The sequence below is a fragment of the Salvelinus alpinus genome, chromosome 5 (assembly GCF_045679555.1).
Source record: "Salvelinus alpinus chromosome 5, SLU_Salpinus.1, whole genome shotgun sequence".
Lineage (NCBI taxonomy): Eukaryota > Metazoa > Chordata > Actinopteri > Salmoniformes > Salmonidae > Salvelinus > Salvelinus alpinus.
The window spans coordinates 92,458,064-92,473,105 of NC_092090.1; the positions used below are offsets into that span (position 1 = coordinate 92,458,064).

The following is a 15,042-nucleotide window of genomic DNA, read 5'->3' on the forward strand; positions in this document are numbered from 1 at the left end:
GTGCATGTCTTGTGCGCAGGTATATAGGTTACTATTTGGATGGACATAAATTGTGATATGAAATGGGGGAAAATCCACTCTTGTGTGTGTGTGTGTGTGTGTGTGTGTGTGTGTGTGTGTGTGTGTGAGAGAGAGAGATGCACACCAATTTAGGGTGTCAACAATCGCACCTTGCAGTACACTGATGGTTTTAAGATGTTACAAGCAAGATAAAGCCGATAGAGCTACAGGCCTAGAGGCTATGTGCTTAACATAGAAAGCTACAGGTTTACCTAATCTAAAGCCACCATTTCTATATATTAGCTTGTAATCCCTTAACCTGTTTAGTACATTGGCCTTCTTTATATTTGATTATTCCAACCCCCAATACTCTATGATATAACCCTATTGTGAGGTCATTATTTTGCAATGCATTTCTGGCTTGTTGCACACCTGACAAAAGTCAATTTAATGCATCAGAAACATTAGCCAAGGTGATTTACATTAGCTTATTTGTAGCTGTTTGTCAAGATCAGCGATTCGTTTATGGACGGTCTTTGGGCAAGGTTAGTTTACTCCAGTGAAAAACGGGGAATATTTATCCTATTTCTATTGAATATTTTCCCCGTTTTAACGTAGCCTACTTTTAATGTACTTATTTTTCATCTGAATGCCAATAACCCGTTTTTTGTTCTCTTATACTCGATAAATAACATTTGGTTGTGTTTTTGAGTCTTTGTTTTATTCCCAACCCCCAATCGATAGTTCGTTTCCATTCTTTGACGTTTCTATTTAGAATCACTACATGAAAGGTTACCCCTATCATTTCCCTCCCTGGTGGAAATGGCACACTATAGGCCACATGTTTGTTTTGATATATCCTTGCATTCCACGGTCAAATGAGAAATCAAGACAGCATAAAAACAAACATGGTAGGCGTACCGTAGGCCTAATTATTGTGGAACAAAATGCTTTAATTGAAGTCTTTAGGCATATATTGTCTACCAAAACGAGTGGAAGGTCAGGGGAATGAAAAGCTACAGTATATTAAGCATCACTTTGACGATGTCAGAAGTAATCCCTTTCTAATCTCTTTGTTGCTGTTAAATAAAGAATGGGGGGAGAACCCTGACGTCAACCCAGAGATAGCACTACCGCATCATCCTTTCCTGTGACGGGGGAATGTTAGGTAGGCATTTTCATTTCGCGCGCATTACTTGATCGCAGAGGAGCCTTCTAATGATCTGCATGCTGAAGGGAGAGCCCGTGCGCCGTGCACGGCATCGCAATGGCCTGCCGCTTTATGAGGCTATTCAGAAAGTCACTGTGATTTATGTCGCTGGAAAGCAACAAAGTCCCTGGTATTATCCGAGCTGCCTGGCACCGTCCTCACACACCACATCCACCCGCTCACCATGCACTAATGCAGAGGAGGCAAACATTCCCGTACGACAGTCCCACTTCAGGCTACTTTGTTGCCCCCGTTTAAGATTCATGATTCCCTGTTTAAAGTGGATGCCTCTGTTTATGTTTTGCACCTGGTCAAATCCAATGTGCCCAACTCGAAATGCTGGAGGGTTAGGTTTATTATATTCCCCCCTAGTGGTTGTTCTGAGTCTTTATAGCCTTTCAAACGGTAATTTTCTATTAATATTCAACACTTCCCAATACTCCTGAGAAGGGAAACAAATATTTATTATTTATCTTTTAAATCATATAATTTTCACATTATTTATGATCTGAACCAAATAATAGGTTACATCTTCCTGTGTGGCTCAAGAGGCTTTCTTATTCAGCTGTAGTATAACAGAGAACTTGACCCACTGTTCCATCTTTGCCATGGTAGTGGAATTCAAATATGTGGGCTTTTATTATGGGATGTCCCTGGGTGTTTTGCTAAGCCGTTTTCGCCGCTGTCAAGATTCCTTCCTGTTTAACAATCAGCACGTTTGTGTGAAGTGATTCCTATCTATCGAGTTATGTATCTATGAGCTCTAACAGATCTGCAACTCCGTGTTTTTTTTGCAGAAGATTTAACACCTCAGATTTCCTCTGTGTTAGGATGTCTGACTGCAGTACTGGAAGTGACCTAGACATATAGTATTGTGAGTGATTGTGAGGGGTTGCAGGTAATGTATGCTAAAGAAAATACTGTTTTCAGGACTTTTCTGCAGTCACTGCCTCCCTATATTTATTCAAATTGAATTAGAATATCCTTTAGAATATCCTTTTCCAGAATAAGGTACTGCCACAAGGCTTTACACGAGACAAGCTACAGTATATCATTGCAATTTATTACATTCATTCTTTCTCTTCTACATTTTGTTTCCATTCTTATTATTACAAAATGTATTTTGGAATCTAAGGTGGAATAACATGGAGTCTAACCCTGTAAACAGTCAGCAGGTAAGGTAGGGTAGGCCAGGTGGACTGGGCCATTTCAAACATGCTATATTTGGAGAACAATCGAGGCCCTTATCCCAAGAACAAACTGATGATGAGGAGTATGTGTGTTGTAAAGGTTTTTGGCTTAATCCCCTCCTAACGCCAAGGCTAACCTCAGCGTGCCGATGCCAGCTGTGTGTGTGTGTGTGTGTGTGTGTGTGTGTACGGGAAGCCAACGGGGCGCTTAGGCATGTACCAATAACCTTGCCTCCATTCAAGAGCAGTTATGCATGTTTTCTGAGCGTAGAGAGAGTTGACAGTAAATTTACAGCACTATAAAACGGCCCTTGTTATAAAGGCAAACGTTATCACAAGTGTCTTCCACGATGGAACTCCCAGTGAAGGGGGAGGCTCTGCTAGACTGTATGTTCATCATGCCATATATTTCTAATTGACTGATCGACTTCAAAGCCTGCTGATAGTTCCAGGATATGCTCAATTAGTTGCCACGTTAAGTTGGCCCATTGGCTTGGCTGCACGACTCTAATGGGTCATACTAAGTCTTTTACGTTCTGCTTTCCTCACAGTTCACTGGAGTGAATCGTCCTCCAGAAATCTCTGTTGGTTTTCCAGCGGGCCAGTCCCAAAACACACATGGCAAATGGGAACACATGCACCACTACCACTCACTGACTGTGGCACTCCTGCACTTTAGCCCTACCTAGAACCAATAAAAGAGGTTTCTAACCTCAAGGGTCTTTTCCTGGTTAAATAAAGGTTAAATAAACTAGAAGGGCCACAAAGCTTCATATGCTCATAAATCATTGAGCATGCTGTGTACAGATACAGACATCCTACTTTTTGTTTTACAAGACTTTAACCTTTATGTTAACAGGGAAAACATATTGAGGCCTAGGTCTCTTTTACAAATGTGCCCTGTATATACAACACAAATATACACATTTGACAAGAGAGTGGAACTGTAGTAGAGAAGGTTGTAGATAAATGAGAGAGAAGTGAGTAAAGAACATAGCTAGAGAGGCAGAGAGGAAACCAAGTCATTCATGTGTTTCTCCAGTTCTCTTATTGTAGGCCTGAGGACTGTGCTGTTTATGCCATATAGATAGTATGCTGGTGCTGTGTGGCCTAGGGTGATTTTACATATACACTTGCCTTCAGAAAGTATTCACACCCCTGGACTTTTTCCACATTTTGTTGTGTTACAGCCTGAATTCAAAATGGATTCAATTGAGATGTTGTGTAACTGGCCTACACACAATACCCCAACATGTCAAAGTGGAATTATGTTTTTCAAATTAATAAAAAATGAAACGCTGAAATGCCTTGAGTCAATAAGTACTCAACTCCTTTGTTATGCCAAGCCTAAATAAGTTCAGGAGTAAAAATGTGCTTAACAAGTCACATAACAAGTTGCATGGACTCTTTGTGCGATGATAGTGTTTAACATGATTTTTGAATGACTACCTCATCTCTGTACCCTACACATACAATTTTCTGTAAGGTCCCTCAGTCTTGCAGTGAATCAGGAACCAATACACGCAGTCAGTCAGGAAAGTAAAGGCTAGCTTTTTCAAACAGAAATTTGCATCATGTAGCTCTAACTCCAAAAAGTTTTGGGCCACTGTAAAGTCCATGGAGAACAAGAGCACCTCCTCCCAGCTGCCCACTGCACTGAGGCTAGGTAACACGGTCACCACCAATAAATCCATGATAATCGAAAATTTCAATAAGCCTTTCTCTACGGCTGGCCATGCCTTCCTCCTGGCTACTCCAACCCTGGGCAACAGCTACGCCCCCACCCCCCCGCAGCTACTCGCCCGAGCCTCCCTAGCTTCTCCTTCACCCAAATCCAGATAGCAGATGTTCTGAAAGAGCTACAAAACCTGGACCCATACAAATCAGCTGGGCTAGACAATCTGGACCCTCTCTTTCTAAAACTATCTACCGCCATTGTTGCAACCCCTATTACCAGCCTGTTCAACCTCTCTTTCGTATCGTCCGAGATCCCTATAGATTGGAATCTGCCACGGTCATCCCCCTCTTCAAAGGGGGTGACACTCTAGACCCAAACTGCTATAGACCTATATCTATCCTGCCCTGCGTCTCTAAAGTCTTCGAAAGCCAAGTTAATAAACAGATCACTGACCATTTCGAATCCCACCGTACCTTCTCCGCTGTGCAATCTGGTTTCCGAGCCGGTCACGGGTGCACCTCAGCCACGCTCAAGGTACTAAACGATATCATAACCGCCATCGATAAAAGACAGTACTGTGCAGCCGTCTTCATTGACCTGGCCAAGGCTTTCGACTCTGTCAATCACCGTATTCTTATCGGCAGACTCAATAGCCTTGGTTTCTCAAATGACTGCCTCGCCTGGTTCACCAACTACTTTGCAGACAGAGTTCAGTGTGTCAAATCGGAGGGCCTGTTGTTCGGACCTCTGGCAGTCTCTATGGGGGTACCACAGGGTTCAATTCTCGGGCCGACTCTTTTCTCTGTATATATCAATGATGTCGCTCTTGCTGCTGGTGATTCCCTGATCCACCTCTACGCAGACGACACCATTCTGTATACTTCTGGCACTTCCTTGGACACTGTGCTAACTAACCTCCAAACGAGCTTCAATGCCATACAACACTCCCTCCGTGGCCTCCAACTGCTCTTAAATGCTAGTAAAACCAAATGCATGCTTTTCAACCGTTCGCTGCCCGCACCCGCCCGCCCGACTAGCATCACCACCCTGGACGGTTCTGACCTAGAATATGTGAACAACTATAAATACCTAGGTGTCTGGCTAGACTGTAAACTCTCATTCCAGACTCATATTAAACATCTCCAATCCAAAATCAAATCTAGAATCGGCTTTCTATTTCGCAACAAAGCCTCCTTCACTCACGCCGCCAAACTTACCCTAGTAAAACTGACTATCCTACCGATCCTCGACTTCGGCGATGTCATCTACAAAATAGCTTCCAATACTCTACTTAGCAAACTGGATGCAGTCTATCACAGTGCCATCTGTTTTGTTACACACACTCCAGCAGGTATATCTCACTGATCATCCCCAAAGCCAACACCTCATTTGGTCGCCTTTCCTTCCAGTTCTCTGCTGCCGGTGACTGGAACGAATTGCAAAAATCGCTGAAGCTGGTGACTTATATTTCCCTCACCAACTTTAAACATCAGCTATCTGAGCAGCTAACCGATCGCTGCAGCTGCACACAGTCCATCTGTAAATAGCCCACCCAATCTACCTACCTCATTCCCATACTGTTTTTATTTACTTTTCTTATCTTTTGAACACCAGTATCTCTACTTGCACATCATCATCTGCTCATTTATCACTCCAGTGTTAATCTGCTAAATTGTAATTATTTGTTACTATGGCCTATTTATTGCCTACCTCCTCATGCCATATGCACACACTGTATATAGACTTTATTTTTTTCTACTGTGTCATTGACTTGTTTATTGTGTTATTGGCTTGTTTATTGTGTATTCCATGTTATTCCATGTGTAACTCTGTGTTGTTGTCTGTGTCACACTGCTTTGCTTTATCTTGGATAGGTCGCAAATGTAAATGAGAACTTGTTCTCAACTAGCCTACCTGGTTAAATAAAGGTGAAATAATTAATTTAATAAAAATGTAGAAATACAGATTCAACCACAAAACCCAGGGAGGTTTTCCAATGCCTCGCAAAGAAGGGAATCTATTGGTAGATGGGTAAAAAAAAGCAGACATTCAATATCCCTTTGAGCATGATGCCGGAAAGAGGAAGTAAACCGCTCAGTGATTTCACCATGAAGCCAATGTGACTTTAAAACAGTTACGGAGTTTAATGGCTGTGATAGGAGAGAACTGAGGATGGATCAACAACATTGTAGTAACTCCACAATACTAACCTAATTGACAGTGAAAAGAAAGAAGCCTGTACATAATACAAATATTCCAAAACATGCATCTTGTTTGCAACAAGGCATTAAAGTAATACTGCAAAAAATGTGGCAAAGCAATTCCCTTTTTGTCCTGAATACAAAGTGTTATGTTTGGGGTGAATCCAATACAACACATTACTGAGTACCACTCTCCGTATTTTCAATCATAGGGGTGGCTGCATCATGTTATGGGTATGCTTGTAATCGTTAAGGACTGGGTTTTTTTTCAGGATACAAAAATAAACGGAATGGAGCTAAGCACAGGCAATATCCTAGACGGAAACCTGGTTCGGTCTGCTTTCCATTGACACTTAGAGATTAATTCACCTTTCTGCAGGACAATAAACTAAAACATAAGGCCAAATCTACACTGGAGTTGCATACCAAGAAGACAGTGAATGTTCCTGAGTGGCCGAGTCACAGTCTTGACTTAAATCGGAGTATTTTTGTAAATCGTTGACAAAAAAATGACAATTAAATCCATTTTAATTTCACTTTGTAACACAACAAAAAAGTCAAGGGGTGTGAATACTTTCTGAAGGAACTGTAGTGCTTTTTAAAATAACCGATCTCACTCCTCTTTAAAGTGGACTCTGAGGTAAAAAAGGCTAAATAACTGTCTTTGCTTTCACATTGTTATGTTTAGAAAGGAACCAAGATCCTTTCCCAACATTCACTCAATGCACTTTGGGTTTTTACAAAGTGCAGGACAAGCCATTCCATCAGAACGTGTTATCGGACAGCTAGATATACCTACTTTCATTCTGGAAGCTAATAGATTGCATTTACTTAAAACATGAAACATAATAATTATTATCAGAAGATAACATTAACATGTAAATATTATTGGTAATTGAAAACTGTTCACCCAATGTAGGCTACCACCCCTTTAAGAGCTAGCATTGATTTTGTGACCTATATTGTGATTCTCCCAAAATATTGCTGTCTTCTCACAATTCAAACCCCACAATCGAATAAACAATTTATGAAGCTCTCTTAGCCTATATATCACATATTGCAAACAAGTAATAGTGTCAGTATAAAACTCCACACGTTTTGGAATTTCTGTGCATCCTTGACAATCGCTAATCAATATCCAAAACAGCACACGTTATTTCATAATCTTCTCTCTTTTGTGGCACCAATGTGATGGGTTTTGCCAGGGGAAATTGTGTTGCTGTAACCTAGTGTGTGGTGCGGGAATAATGACAAGCGAACCCGGAGAGCCTTGTGTTCACGTTGCCGTAGAAAAGACAACCAAACCTCGGGATTCCAGGGAACCGAACTCAGACCAGCTCTTGAGAGGTTACTTTAGGTTCGCTTCGGTGGCTCTTTTGAGGGGTCTGAGTTCCTTTGGATTGCTCACACTGCACAAACAAATTAAGCAAATCGCACTGAGTTCACAAGATTGGCTGAAAAGGACTAAGCTTGCAATGTCAGGATCATGGGTTCGATTCTCGCTGGGGCCACCGCTACGAAAATATATGCACGCACTACCGTGTTAGCTGCTTTGGATAGAACCATCCGCTGAACGGCATATATTATATTAATATACAGTACATGGGTTAGCTGGACATATTTCTCCATAATTCAGAGGGTGCATGGCAGAGAACATTTCTCAGCTGCATCGTCTTTTCAAAGCCCTCATGTTGAAAACGAGAGTAATTTCCTGTGTGTTTAGTGAACAAGGACAAGGTCCCAGTTGACTGCAGCACCGCAGTACTGTAAGCACGCCAATCAAGGCTCGCGCGGCAGGCATTATTTCCCTGGTACATGATAATGATTATTATACATATTCTTGAATGGAAAATGTTAAGCATGGTTAATTGTGTGTCAGGTTTTATTCTCTCCTGGACTGACAGAATTAACTGTGAATACAAAGATTTCACCTGGTTTGTCTGATTCCCCCTCAGTTCCAGTCAGACAGTAAAAAATGAATAGAATGTTGAATTTTTTGTTGCTGAAATATGAATAGAATCAATAGAAATCCCAAAGAAGACTTATTCAATGGGAACTAGATATTTGTTTTTGTTTTGAAATAATGAATCATTTTGTTTTATGCACTAACTAAAGACAGACAAAAGATTTTACAGTTTCCCTAAAATTATGAGTGCTAATTAGCTGAACAACGGAGGTTAGCTGACCTGTTTCAATTAATAGTCAATAACAATGATCCAGACATACAGTATATAGCACAAGCATTTTGCTACACTTGCATTAACATCTGCTAACCATGTGTATGTGACCAACACAATTTTGATTTGATTTGATATGGTTGCAAAGGCTTGGACATTGCCTTCTGATTCACCTTGAATCGTTGTTGCTCCAGTCATCTTTCAAATCTACACTGAGTGTACAAAACCTTTTTGCCCTCAGAACAGTCTCTATTCAACAGGCATGGACACTACAAGGTGTCGAAAGCGTTCCCCAGGGATGCTGGCCCATGTTGACTCCAATGCTTCCCACAGTTGTCTCAAGTTGGCTGGATGTCCTTTGGGTGGTGGACCATTCTTGATAAGTATGGGAAACTGTTGAGCATGAAAATCCCTGCAGCATTGCAGTTCTTGAAACACCTACTACCATACCCCGTTCAAAGACACTTAAATACTTTGTTTTGCCCATTTATCCTCTCAATGGCACACATATAGAATCCATGTCTCAATTGTCTCAAGGCTTAAAAATCCTTCTTTAACCTGTCTCCTCCTCTTCATCTGCTCAGATTGAAGTGGATTTAACAAGTGACATCAATAAGGGATCATAGCTTTCACCTGGATTAATCTAGTGGTTACAGTTTACCTAATTATTAATCTAGTGGTTACAGTTTACCTCATCATTAATCTAGTTGTTAGTGGTTACAGTTTACCTCAGCATTAATCTAGTGGTTACAGTTTACCTCAGCGTTAACCTAGTGCTTAGTGGTTACAGTTTACCTCAGCATCAATGTAGTGGTTAGTGGTTACAGTTTACCTCAGCATTAATCTAGTGGTTACAGTTTACCTCATTATTAATCTAGTGGTTACAGTTTACCTCAGCATTAATCTAGTGGTTACAGTTTACCTCATTATTAATCTAGTGGTTACAGTTTACCTCATCATTAATCTAGTGGTTACAGTTTACCTCAGCATTAATCTAGTGGTTACAGTTTACTTCAGGGTTAATGTAGTGGTTAGTGGTTACAGTATACCTGAGTATTAATCTACTGGTTAGTGGTTATAGTTTACCTCAGCATTAATCTACTGGTTACAGTTCACCTCAGTATTAATCTAGTGGTTACAGTTTACCTCAGTGTTAATCTAGTGCTTAGTGGTTACATTTTACCTAAGCATGAATCTAGTGGTCACAGTTTACTTCAACATGAATCTAGTATTTACAGTTTACCTCAGCATTAATCTAGTAGCTACAGTTTACCTCAGCATTAATCTAGTGGTTACAGTTTACCTCAACATTAATCTAGTAGTTACATTTTGCCTCAGTATTAATCTTTAACCCTGGTCTTTTACACATAGCACGGAACAACCAGGCTCACAGATGCAAGCAGTCATTGTTATTATACAGTATTAAATACTGCATCAAAATACAGTTGGATTGGTGTGTGTCAAGAACTGCAACGCTGCTGGGTTTTTCATGCTCAACAGTTTTCCGTGTCTATCAAGAATGGTCCACCACCCAAAGGACCAATATGTCGTTTATTGGTTGACTATATCACTTGTAGTCAGGACGTCATTGTTGTTGGACAAACAGCTCTGACTAGCAAGAGGGAAACAAAAAATGCAACAACAAAAATATATATATTTTTTTTTACAGTAAATACGAGTCATACTCGACATAACAGTGACAAAACAGTTGAACAAGAAGGGGATAACATCTGTCAGGCCAGGAGAGAAATGCCTGGCTTTACCAAGCACCACATTACTCTCTCCAGACAGAGAGAGATGGAGCTGAGCCTCCTTGGGAGAGGCTGTGTCTGTGGTAATCATTACCCTGCCTTCTTTAGAGCCCTCTGGCCTTTTACTCTCATTTGTTGTTCTCTCTTCTCTTCTCTCCAGGCCCTCTCACTTTCTCCCCTCGTCACCTCCCCTCTTTACCTCAAACTCACAATGGGTAGAATGCCTTCAGATATCTTTGTTTTCTGCCCCCCCCCCCCCCCCCCCCCCGTTTCACCTGTCTTCTCTTAGATGAAGAAGAGCCAGAGTGCTCTTAACCCTTGCTTCTCTCTTCCTCCCATTCTCCTATGTTTCTAACCCCATCTTTCCTCTACACTATAAGCATAAGGAAATGATTGTTTATGTATTTGAGTTATTTTTAGGTGTAATCTGAAATGGCTACTGCTGTGCAATATTCATGTTGATCTCATCTCACAGATTGTCAGTCCTTCCATAGCTCCATCTATGAATTTGAGGGTGGTTCCATTTCTCCAGCCCCATCCATTAACTTTATAGAAAACCAAGTGGCAGGGTTGCGCTTAGGCTGAAATACATATTCAGCTTTAATGAAATAGACTACTGTATTTACTTCCTTTATCCCATGCACTTGGCATCCTAGATTCCAAGAAATTGATGGAAGGATGTTGAGAATATTTCCACAGAACATCTGATTATTCTTAAAAGAAATGTCTAGATGTCTTTGTCGGGGATAATGACAGAATTCCCATAAACGTTTCTTCAGCAGATCAAAGCATGCAAGGTTGTATATTTGGACAGTTTTACTTTTGACAGATATTTTTTTCTTTGTATTAAATACAACGAATTATAACTCATGCGGTAATCCTTATGCAAATACCTTATTCAATTACTGCATGTCCTAAGCATAAGTCTTGTAAATCTTAAAAAGTTAAGCTTTAAATCCTCTTTAGGAGAAGCCTACTCTAATCATCTAGATATTGTTGTTTTTGCCCCACTAATTCCTTTGATTTCATGTGACCCTGAAACGGAACATGGCTCTGTTTTCTCAGGAAAGGTGAAACCTTGCCCTCCACCTCATCATCATTCAGACCCCCACTGTGTCCAATATAAGTGGAGCAACTCACTGAAGTGTTGCAGCTTATAGGACTACACTATATACAATAGGACTATACTATATACAATAGGACTACACTATATACAATAGAACTACACTATATACAATAGGACTATACTATATACAATAGGACTACACTATATACAATAGAACTACACTATATACAATAGAACTACACTATATACAATAGGACTACACTATATACAATGGGACTACACTATATACAATATAACTACACTATATACAATAGAACTACACTATATACAATAGGACTACACTGTATACAATAGGACTACACTATATACAATAGGGTTACACTATATGCAATAGAACTACACTATATACAATAGGACTACACTATATACAATAGGACTACACTATATACAATAGGACAGTAACATCATTAAGGTGGGGGCAGGGTTGTAAAGACGAGTTCAAGGATGGTGGGGGGAGGGTGTAAAGAGGAGTTCTAGGAGGGTGGGGGGTAAAATAAGTGTTCTAGGAAGGTGGGGGGGTGTAAAGAAGAGTTATAGTATGGTGGGGGGTGTAAAGAAGTGTTCTAGGTGGGTGGGGGGGTGTAAAGAAGAGTTATAGTATGGTGGGGGGTGTAAAGAGGAGTTCTAGGAGGGTGGGGGTGTAAAGAAGAGTTATAGTATGGTGGGGGGTGTAAAGAAGTGTTCTAGGTGGGTGGGGGGGTGTAAAGAAGAGTTATAGTATGGTGGGGGGTGTAAAGAAGTGTTCTAGGTGGGTGGGGGGTGTAAAGAAGTGTTCTAGGTGGGTGGGGGGTGTAAAGAAGAGTTATAGTATGGTGGGGGGTGTAAAGAAGTGTTCTAGGAAGGTGTGGGGGTGTAAAGAAGTGTTCTAGGTGGGTGGGGGGTGTAAAGAAGAGTTATAGTATGGTGGGGGGTGTAAAGAAGTGTTCTAGGAAGGTGAGGGGTGTAAAGAAGAGTTCTAGGAAGGTGGGGGTGTAAAGAAGCATTCTAGGAGGGTGGGGGGGGTGTAAAGAAGCATTCTAGGAGGGTGGGGGGGTGTAATAACGAGTTCAAGGATGTTGGAGGGAGGGTGTAAATAGTGTTCTAGGAAGGTGGGGGGTGTCAAGAAGTGTTCTAGGAAGGTGAGGGGTGTAAAGAAGTGTTCTAGGAAGGTGTGGGGAGGGTGTAAACAAGTGTTCTAGGAAGGTGGGGGGAGGGTGTAAACAAGTGTTCTAGGAAGGTGGGAGGGGTAAAGAAACGTTCTAGGTGGGTGGGGGGGTGTAATAACGAGTTCTAGGATGGTGGAGGGAGGGTGTAAAGAAGAGTTCTAGGATGGTGGGGGTGTAAAGAAGTGTTCTAGGAGGTGTGAGGGAGGAGTGAGGTGGATTTACAGTAACTAAGGCTAGCAGAGGAGGCTTGCTGACTTCAACAGAAGGACAGTACCCATTTACTAAATATACAACAGAAGGCCAGTACCCATTTACTAAATGTACAACAGAAGGCCAGTACCCATTTACTAAATGTACAACAGAAGGCCAGTGTCCATTTACTAAATGTACAACAGAAGGCCAGTGTCCATATACTAAATGTACAACAGAAGGCCAGTGTCCATTTACTAAATGTACAACAGAAGGCCAGTGTCCATCTACTAAATGTACAACAGAAGGCCAGTGTCCATTTACTAATTGTACAAGAGAAGGCCAGTGTCCATCTACTAAATGTACAACAGAAGGCCTGTGTCCATCTACTAAATGTACAACAGAAGGCCAGTGTTCATTTACTAAATGTATTTATTGCAGCATAGAGGAAATGAAGCGTTGTAAATGCTGTGTGTAGTGAGGATACATGTGAGAAACATACAACATGGATCAGAGGAAGCTAGACTCTGTGCACAGGCAGGGTTCAGAAGATCAACAACAAACAAACAACAACTGTATTTTATTATTATTATTTAGCATAGAAATACATTTTCCCAAGGTGGGTTGCAGCAGACAGCTATCTTGCCCAAATTCAGTCTTTTAGAGTGAAACCAACTCCCAGCTCCCAGGCCCCTGCTCCCACACCCTATCTCCCAACTCCCATCTCCCAACTCCCATCTCCCAACTCCCATCTCCCAACTCCCATCTCCCAGCTCCCAGGCCCCTGCTCCCACACCCCATCTCCCAGGTCCCAGCTCCCATCTCCCAGCTCCCAGGCCCCTGCTCCCACACCCCATCTCCCAGGTCTCATCTCCCAGCTCCCAGGCCCCAGGTCCCAGCTCCCAGGTCAAGGGGAAGTAGATCCTGTGGGATACGGCCTGGTTGGTTCCCTAGGGGTAGCGCTGTGGCGTACACATCAAAGCACATGGGAGTTGTGATTAGCCACCTGGCCAAGGCAGTGCTAGGTTAGAGCAGAGATCTCTGCTGAAGCTACTGCACCGTCATACTGGGTGTGTAATCTCACAGGATGTAGGGTAAAAATAGGACAGGATGGGAATTCTGACGCTACAGTAGTTGGGATTCATCCTGCGAGCTGGAAACCCCCCCTGGCCAATAGAGTTTGTTTACTCTGTGCCAGTGACATATTATTCTCACAGTCATGCTACTGTAGTGTAGATAATTGGCTGTACAGTACCCGGATGAGCGTGATATTATCTTTGCTTTATTTTGTGGAATTAAACCTGCTCTTAAATCGTTCACACAAGATACTATTTATGTATCTGGGTGCTCCCACCACCCAGCTGCAGCTGTCCCCAGATACTCCCACCACCCAGCTACAGCTGTCCCCAGGTACTCCCACCACCCAGCTGCAGCTGTCCCCAGGTACTCCCACCCCCCAGCTGCAGCTGTCCCCAGGTACTCCCACCCCCCAGCTGCAGCTGTCCCCAGGTACTCCCACCACCCAGCTGCAGCTGTCCCCAGGTACTGCCACCACCCAGCTGCAGCTGTCCCCAGATACTCCCACCACCCAGCTGCAGCTGTCCCCAGGTACTGCCACCACCCAGCTGCAGCTGTCCCCAGATACTCCCACCACCCAGCTGCAGCTGTCCCCAGGTACTCCCACCGCCCAGCTGCAGCTGTCCCTAGGTGCTCCCACCACCCAGCTGCAGCTGTCCCCAGATACTCCCACCACCCAGCTGCAGCTGTCCCCAGATACTGCCACCACCCAGCTGCAGCTGTCCCCAGATACTCCCACCACCCAGCTGCAGCTGTCCCCAGGTACTCCCACCACCTGGTAAAGCTTTGTCCCCTGTTGAAGCACTAATCCTGGTTAGGCCTTTACCTCCTCCTGTCGTATCAAGCTGTTGTCTGGAGGTTCCCAGCTGAGGGCTCACTTCCTACCCTTAAACCCTGGCTGAGGGCTCACTTCCTACACTTACCCCCTGGCTGAGGGCTCACTTCCTAACCTTACCCCCTGGCTGAGGACTCACTTCCTAACCTTACCCTCTGCCCCAGGGCTCACTTCCTAACCTTACCCCCTGGCTGAGGGCTCACTTCCTACACTTACCCCCTGGCTGAGGGCTCACTTCCTATACTTACCCCCTGGCTGAGGGCTCACTTCCTAACCTTACCCCCTGGCTGAGGGCTCACTTCCTACACTTACCCCCTGGCTGAGGGCTCACTTCCTAACCTTACCCCCTGGCTGAGGGCTCACTTCCTACACTTACCCCCTGGCTGAGGGCTCACTTCCTAACCGTACCCTCTGCCTGAGGGCTCACCTCCTACCCTTACCCCCTGCCTGAGGGCTCACTTCC

At 43.0% G+C, this 15,042-nt stretch overlaps 1 protein-coding gene across 2 annotated transcripts in view; it reads left to right on the plus strand.

Moving 5' to 3' along the window:
- LOC139577243 (glutamate receptor ionotropic, delta-2) overlaps window positions 1–15,042 on the plus strand; it is a 662,466-nt gene that overhangs the window by 815 nt on the left and 646,609 nt on the right. The window lies entirely within an intron of this gene.